The sequence below is a fragment of the Nothobranchius furzeri genome, unplaced genomic scaffold (assembly GCF_043380555.1).
Source record: "Nothobranchius furzeri strain GRZ-AD unplaced genomic scaffold, NfurGRZ-RIMD1 Scf032, whole genome shotgun sequence".
NCBI classification, from domain to species: Eukaryota; Metazoa; Chordata; class Actinopteri; order Cyprinodontiformes; family Nothobranchiidae; genus Nothobranchius; species Nothobranchius furzeri.
Window position 1 is genome coordinate 166700 of NW_027223049.1, and position 8526 is coordinate 175225.

Genomic DNA, 8526 nt, shown 5'->3' on the forward strand with positions numbered 1-8526 from the left:
AGCTGATGGTGGGGTGGAGGAGCTGCAGCCAGCGTCCAGCAGCTGATGGTTGGGTGGAGGAGCAGCAGCCAGCCTCCAGCAGCTGATGGCGGGGTGCAGGAGCAGCAGCCAGCCTCCAGCAGCTGATGGCGGGGTGGAGGAGCTGCAGCCAGCCTCCAGCAGCCAGCCTCCAGCTAGTGATGGCGGGGTGGAGAAGCAGGCAGCCTCCATCAGCTGATGGCGGGGTGGAGGAGCAGAAGCCAGCCTCCAGCTGGTGATGGCGGGGTGCAGGAGCTGCAGGCAGCCTCCAGCAGCTGATGGCGGGGTGGAGGAGCTGCAGCCAGCCTCCAGCAGCCAGCCTCCAGCTAGTGATGGCGGGGTGGAGAAGCAGGCAGCCTCCATCAGCTGATGGCGGGGTGGAGGAGCAGAAGCCAGCCTCCAGCAGCTGATGGCGGGGTGCAGGAGGTGCAGGCAGCCTCCAGCAGCTGATGGCGGGGTGCAGGAGCAGCAGGCAGCCTCCAGCAGCTGATGGCGGGGTGCAGGAGCTGCAACCAGCCTCCAGCTGGTGATGGCGGGGTGGAGGAGCTGCAGCCAGCCTCCAGCAGCCAGCCCCCAGCAGCTGATGGCGGGGTGGAGGAGCAGAAGCCAGCCTCCAGCAGCTGATGGTGGGGTGCAGGAGCTGCAGCCAGCCTCCAGCAGCCAGCCTCCAGCTGGTGATGGCGGGGTGGAGGAGCAGCAGCAGACAGCCTCCAGCAGCCAGCCAGCCTCCAGGAGCTGATGGCGGTGTGTGGGAGCAGCAGCCAGCCTCCAGCGTTCAGCCAGCATCCATCAGCTGATGGCGGTGTGAAGGAGCTGCAGCCAGCCTCCAGCAGGTCATGGTGGGGTGGAGGAGCAGCAGCCAGCCTCCAGCAGCTGATGGCGGGTTGCAGGAGCTGCAGCCAGCCTCCAGCAAATGATGGCGGGGTGCAGGAGCTGCAGGCAGCCTCCAGCAGCTGATGGCGGGGTGCAGGAGCAGCAGGCAGCCTCCAGCTGCTGATGACGGGGTGCAGGAGCTGCAACCAGCCTCCAGCTGGTGATGGTGGGGTGGAGGAGCTGCAGCCAGCCTCGAACAGCTGATGGCAGGGTGCAGGAGCAGCAGCCAGCCTCCAGCAGCTGATGGCGGGGCGCAGGAGCTGCAGGCAGCCTCCAGCAGCTGATGGCGGGGTGCAGGAGCAGCAGCCAGCCTCCAGCTGGTGATGGCGGGGTGAAGGAGCTGCAGCCAGCCACCAGCAGCTGATGGCGGGGTGCAGGAGCTGCAGGCAGCCTCCAGCAGCTGATGGCGGGGTGCAGGAGCTGCAGGCAGCCTCCAGCAGCTGATGGCGGGGTGGAGGAGCTGCAGCCAGCGTCCAGCAGCTGATGGTGGGGTGGAGGAGCTGCAGCCAGCGTCCAGCAGCTGATGGTTGGGTGGAGGAGCAGCAGCCAGCCTCCAGCAGCTGATGGCGGGGTGCAGGAGCAGCAGCCAGCCTCCAGCAGCTGATGGCGGGGTGGAGGAGCTGCAGCCAGCCTCCAGCAGCCAGCCTCCAGCTAGTGATGGCGGGGTGGAGAAGCAGGCAGCCTCCATCAGCTGATGGCGGGGTGGAGGAGCAGAAGCCAGCCTCCAGCTGGTGATGGCGGGGTGCAGGAGCTGCAGGCAGCCTCCAGCAGCTGATGGCGGGGTGGAGGAGCTGCAGCCAGCCTCCAGCAGCCAGCCTCCAGCTAGTGATGGCGGGGTGGAGAAGCAGGCAGCCTCCATCAGCTGATGGCGGGGTGGAGGAGCAGAAGCCAGCCTCCAGCAGCTGATGGCGGGGTGCAGGAGGTGCAGGCAGCCTCCAGCAGCTGATGGCGGGGTGCAGGAGCAGCAGGCAGCCTCCAGCAGCTGATGGCGGGGTGCAGGAGCTGCAACCAGCCTCCAGCTGGTGATGGCGGGGTGGAGGAGCTGCAGCCAGCCTCCAGCAGCCAGCCCCCAGCAGCTGATGGCGGGGTGGAGGAGCAGAAGCCAGCCTCCAGCAGCTGATGGTGGGGTGCAGGAGCTGCAGCCAGCCTCCAGCAGCCAGCCTCCAGCTGGTGATGGCGGGGTGGAGGAGCAGCAGCAGACAGCCTCCAGCAGCCAGCCAGCCTCCAGGAGCTGATGGCGGTGTGTGGGAGCAGCAGCCAGCCTCCAGCGTTCAGCCAGCATCCATCAGCTGATGGCGGTGTGAAGGAGCTGCAGCCAGCCTCCAGCAGGTCATGGTGGGGTGGAGGAGCAGCAGCCAGCCTCCAGCAGCTGATGGCGGGTTGCAGGAGCTGCAGCCAGCCTCCAGCAGCTGATGGCGGGGTGCAGGAGCAGCAGGCAGCCTCCAGCAGCTGATGGCGGGGTGCAGGAGCTGCAACCAGCCTCCAGCTGGTGATGGTGGGGTGGAGGAGCTGCAGCCAGCCTCGAACAGCTGATGGCAGGGTGCAGGAGCAGCAGCCAGCCTCCAGCAGCTGATGGCGGGGCGCAGGAGCTGCAGGCAGCCTCCAGCAGCTGATGGCGGGGTGCAGGAGCAGCAGCCAGCCTCCAGCTGGTGATGGCGGGGTGAAGGAGCTGCAGCCAGCCACCAGCAGCTGATGGCGGGGTGAAGGAGCTGCAGCCAGCCACCAGCAGCTGATGGCGGGGTGGAGGAGCTGCAGCCAGCGTCCAGCAGCTGATGGTTGGGTGGTGGAGGAGCAGCAGCCAGCCTCCAGCAGCTGATGGCGGGGTGCAGGAGCAGCAGCCAGCGTCCAGCAGCTGATGGTTGGGTGGAGGAGCAGCAGCCAGCCTCCAGCAGCTGCTGGCGGGGTGCAGGAGCAGCAGCCAGCCTCCAGCAGCTGATGGCGGGGTGCAGGAGCTGCAGGCAGCCTCCAGCAGCTGATGGCGGTGTGCAGGAGCTGCAGCCAGCCTCCAGCAGCTGATGGCGGGGTGCAGGGGCTGCAGGCAGCCTCCAGCAGCTGATGGCGGGGTGCAGGAGCTGCAACCAGCCTCCAGCTGGTGATGGCGGGGTGGAGGAGCAGCAGCCAGCCTCCAGCAGCCAGCCTCCAGCTGCTGATGGCGGGGTGGAGGAACAGAAGCCTCCAGCAGCTGATGGCAGGGTGCAGGAGCAGCAGCCAGCCTCCAGCTGGTGATGGCGGGGTGGAGGAGCTGAAACCTGGGTCGGACCTGGTCTGCAGCAGGGCCCATTACCACTCAGAAGCTGATGGCAGTGTGTGTTTAGGTCCCTGCGGGGTGGATGAGCTGAAACCTGGGTCAGACTTGGTGTGCAGCAGGGCTCAGCACCCTCCAGAAGCCGATGACAGTGTGTCTTTAACTCCCTGCCTGGTGGGAGAGCTGAAAGCTGGGTCGGACCTGGTCTTTAGCAGAGCTCAGCAGCCTCCAGAAGCTGATGGCAGTGTGTGTTTCATCCCCTGCGGGGTGGGAGAGCTGAAACGTGGGTCGGACCTGGTCTGCAGCAGGGCCCATCACCATCCAGAAGCTGACGGCGGTGTGTGTTTAAGTCCCTGCGGGGTGGGAGAGCCATAACCTGGGTCGGACCTGGTCTGCAGCAGAGCTCAGCAGCCTCCAGAACCTGATGGCAGTGTGTCTTTAATCCACTGCGGGGTGCAGGAGCTGAAACCTGGGTCGGACCTGGTCTGCAGCAGGGCTCAGCAGCCAGCAGAAGGTGACGGCAGTGTGTGTTTAGTTCCCTGCGGGGTGCAGGAGCTGAAACCTGGGTCGGACCTGGTCTGCAGCAGAGCTCAGCAGCCAGCAGAAGGTGATGGCAGTGTGTGTTTAAGTCCCTGCCTGGTGGGAGAGCTGAAACCTGGGTCGGACCTGGTCTATAGAAGAGCTCAGCAGCCTCCAGAAGCTGATGGCAGTGTGTGTGTTTTGGTCCCTGCGGGGTGCAGGAGCAGGAACCCGGGTCGGACCTGGTCTATAGCGGAGCTCAGCAGCCTCCAGCAGCTGATGGCAGTGTGTGTTTAATTCCCTGCCTGGTGGGAGAGCTGTAACCCGGGTCGGACTTGGTCTGCAGCAGGGCCCATCACCATCCAGAAGCTGATGGCAGTGTGTCTTTAATTCCCTGCGGGGTGGAGGAGCAGAAACCTGGGTCGGACCTGGTCTATAGCAGAGCTCAGCAGCCTCCAGAAGCTGATGGCAGTGTGTGTTCAAGTCCCTGCGGGGTGGGAGAGCTGAAACCTGGGTCGGACCTGGTCTATAGAAGAGCTCAGCAGCCTCCAGCAGCTGATGGCAGTGTGTGTTTAAGTCCCTGCGGGGTGGGAGAGCTATATCCCGGGTCGGACCTGGTCTATAGCAGAGCTCAGCAGCCTCCAGCAGCTGATGGCAGTGTGTGTTTAAGTCCCTGCGGGGTGGGAGAGCTGAAACCTCGGTCGGACCTGGTCTATGGCAGAGCTCAGCAGCCTCCAGAAGCTGATGGCAGCGTGCCTCTAAGTCCCTGCCTGGTGGGAGAGCTGAAACCTGGGTCGGACATGGTCTGCAGCAGGGCTCGGCAGCCTCCAGCAGCTGATGGCAGTGTGTCTTTAAGTCCCTGCCTGGTGGGAGAGCTGAAACCTGGGTCGGACCTGGTCTATAGCAGAGCTCAGCAGCCTCCAGCAGCTGATGGCAGTGTGTGTTTAAGTCCCTGCCTGGTGTGAGAGCTGAAACCTGGGTCGGACCTGGTCTATAGAAGAGCTCAGCAGCCTCCAGCAGCTGATGGCAGTGTGTCTTTAAGTCACTGCCTGGTGGGAGAGCTGAAACCTGGGTCGGACCTGGTCTATAGTAGAGCTCAGCAGCCTCCAGCAGCTGATTGCAGTGTGTGTTTAAGTCCCTGCCTGGTGGGAGAGCTGATATCCGGGTCGGACCTGGTCCACAGCAGGGCCCATCACCCTCCAGAAGCTGGTGGCAGTGTGTGTTTAAGTCCCTGCGGGGTGCAGGAGCAGAAACCTGGGTGGGACCTGGTCTGCAGCAGAGCTCGGCAGCCTCCAGCAGCTGATGGCAGTGAGTGTTTAAGTCCCTGCGGGGTGGGAGAGCTATATCCCGGGTCAGACCTGGTCTAAAGCAGGGCCCATCACCCTCCAGAAGCTGGTGGCAGTGTGTGTTTAAGTCCCTGCGGGGTGGAGGAGCAGAAACCTGGGTCGGACCCGGTCTACAGCAGAGCTCAGCAGCCCCCAGAAGCTGATGGCAGTGTGTGTGTGTGTGTGTGTGTTTAAGTCTCTGCCTGGTTGGAGAGCCGATACCTGGGTCGGACCTGGTCTGCAGCAGGGCTCAGCAGCCTCCAGAAGCTGATGGCAGTGTGTCTTTCATTCCCTGCGGGGTGCAGGAGCAGAAACCTGGGTCGGACCTGGTCTATAGCGGAGCTCAGCAGCCTCCAGCAGCTGATGGCAGTGTGTGTGTTAAAGACCCTGCGGGGTGGGAGAGCTGAAACCTGGGTCGGACCTGGTCTGCAGCAGGGCTCAGCAGCCCCCAGAAGCTGATGGCTGTGTGTGTTTAAGTCCCTGCGGGGTGGGAGAGCTGAAACCTGGGTCGGACCTGGCCCGCAGCAGGGCCCATCACCCTCCAGAAGCTGATGGCGGTGTGGGTTTAAGTCCCTGCGGGGTTGAGGAGCTGAAACCTGGGTCGGACCTGGTCTGCAGCAGGGCCCATCACCATCCAGAAGCTGATGGCTGTGTGTGTTTAAGTCCCAGGGGGGTGGGAGAGCCATAACCTGGGTCGGACCTGGTCTGCAGCAGGGCTCAGCAGCCTCCAGTTGCAGATGGCAGTGTGTGTTTAGTTCCCTGCGGGGTGCAGGAGCTGAAACCTGGGTCGGACCTGGTCTATAGCAGAGCTCAGCAGCCTCCAGAAGCTGATGGCAGTGTGTCTTCAATTCCCTGCGGGGTGCAGGAGCTGATACCTGGGTCGGACCTGGTCTGCAGCAGGGCCCATCACCATCCAGACGCTGATGGCAGTGTGTGTTTAAGTCCTAGTGGGCTGCAGGAGCTGAAACCTGGGTCGGACCTGCTCTATAGTAGAGCTCAGCAGCCTCCAGAAGCTGATGGCAGTGTGTCTTTAAGTCCCTGCGGGGTGGGATAGCTGAAACCTGGGTCGGACCTGGTCTGCAGCAGGGCCCATCACCATCCAGACGCTGATGGCAGTGTGTGTTTAAGTCCTAGTGGGCTGCAGGAGCTGAAACCTGGGTCGGACCTGCTCTATAGTAGAGCTCAGCAGCCTCCAGAAGCTGATGGCAGTGTGTCTTTAAGTCCCTGCGGGGTGGGATAGCTGAAACCTGGGTCGGACCTGGTCTGCAGCAGGGCCCATCACCCTCCAGAAGCTGTTGGCAGTGTGTCTTCCATTCCTAGTGGGGCAGGGGAGCAAAGACCTGGGCAGAGGAGCGCCTGTCTGCATCCGATCCGGCCCCTCAGCAGCCCGCCGTGAGCCTTAGAGAACCCCCCCCCCCCCCCAGCGGGCTCCAGGAACCGGGCCCTGCGTCGGACCCAGCTCAGTAAGGCCCTCCCTCGGGCCCTGCAGCAGGTGGCCCCGTCTATGCAGTCGAAAACCCCGCGAAAATCGGTGTAGAAACGCCCGAGAGGCGTGGTGCGGTTCCCCCGGCCGGTACCGGGTCCGGACCGGTCCGGAAGTCCACCCAGAACACTGCCTGGGGCTTCTGGGCGGCTCCCCAGGCGCAGGCAGTCGAAAACCGCGTGAAAATCGGTTCAGAATTGACAAAACGGCGACCTCGTCGCTCCAAAAACTAAGTCCAAACTAAGCCTTTCGCTTATCGCTTAACGCTTAAGGCGGTCGGCCTTATGGCCAGTAAATGAAAAGTGCCTGCGCCCCTGGAGGTTTTGGAAGGTGCGAGCGATGACCATGCTCGGGTTAGTAGGTGAGGCCATCGGAAAACCAGCGTGAGTTGGCGGGTTTGGGTGGCAATCTATTCCAGGCAGAGTCGACTATCTCTGGGCATCAATTTTGGGATTTTTCCGGCTCTGGTTCTGGGAGAAACGCAGGGGCAAAGTGCACGAGCCGCGGCCGATTTTGGTGGCCTGTCCCTGGGCACAAAGTCTGAGGAGTGTGGGCCTGGTTCTCCGAAAAATACCAGTCTGCTGGAGCTCACTCCCATGGCTCCAGGGGGCACGGCACACCCCCCGGTAGCCGACCAAAGTGCTCTACTCGGGCCAGACTCGGACCCACGACCCGGGGTGAGAACCACAACTACTGGTCATCCTTTTGACCTCCAGGGGGCGCGGCAGAGCCTCCCCAGTCCGACGCAAGTGCCCCACTTGGGCCATACTCAGACCCACGGCCCGGGGCGAGAACCACAACTACTGGTCATCCTTTAGACCTCCAGGGGGCCCGGCACAGCCTCCCTAGACCGACACAAGTGCTCCACTTGGGCTGTACTCTGACCCAAGTCCCGGTGCGAGAACCACAACTACTGGTCATCCTTTAGACCTCCAGGGGGCCCGGCACAGCCTCCCTAGGCCGACACAAGTGCTCCACTTGGGCTATACTCTGACCCAAGTCCCGGGGCGAGAACCACAACTACTGGTCATCCTTTTGACCTCATGGTCATCCTTTAGATCTCCAGGGGGCCCGGCACAGCCTCCCTAGGCCGACACAAGTGCTCCACTTGGGCTATACTCTGACCCAAGTCCCGGGGCGAGAACCACAACTACTGGTCATCCTTTAGACCTCCAGGGGGCACGGCACACCCCCCGGTAGCCGACCAAAGTGCTCTACTCGGGCCAGACTCGGACCCACGACCCGGGGTGAGAACCACAACTACTGGTCATCCTTTAGACCTCCAGGGGGCCCGGCACAGCCTCCCTAGTCCGACACAAGTGCTCCACTTGGGCTATACTCTGACCCAAGTCCCGGGGCGAGAACCACAACTACTGGTCATCCTTTAGACCTCCAGGGGGACCGGCACAGCCTCCCTAGACCGACACAAGTGCACCACTTGGGCCATACTCTGACCCAAGTCCCGGGGCGAGAACCACAACTACTGGTCATCCTTTTGACCTCATGGTCATCCTTTAGACCTCAAGGGGGCACGGCAGAGCCTCCCTAGTCCGACACAAGTGTCCCACTTGGGCTATACTATGACCCAAGTCCCGGGGCGAGAACCACAACTACTGGTCATCCTTTAGACCTCAAGGGGGCACGGCAGAGCCTCCCTAGTCCGACACAAGTGTCCCACTTGGGCCATACTCAGACCCACGGCCCGGGGCGAGAACCACAACTACTGGTCATCCTTTAGACCTCCAGGGGGCCCGGCACAGCCTCCCTAGTCCGACGCAAGTGCTCCACTTGGGCTGTACTCTGACCCAAGTCCCGGGGCGAGAACCACAACTAATGGTCATCCTTTAGACCTCCAGGGGGCACGGCACAGCCTCCCTAGTCCGACACAAGTGCTCCACTTGGGCTATACTCTGACCCAAGTCCCGGGGCGAGAACCACAACTACTGGTCATCCTTTAGACCTCCAGGGGGCACGGCAGAGCCTCCCTAGTCCGACACAAGTGTCCCACTTGGGCTATTCTCTGACCCAAGTCCCGGGGCGAGAACCACAACTACTGGTCATCC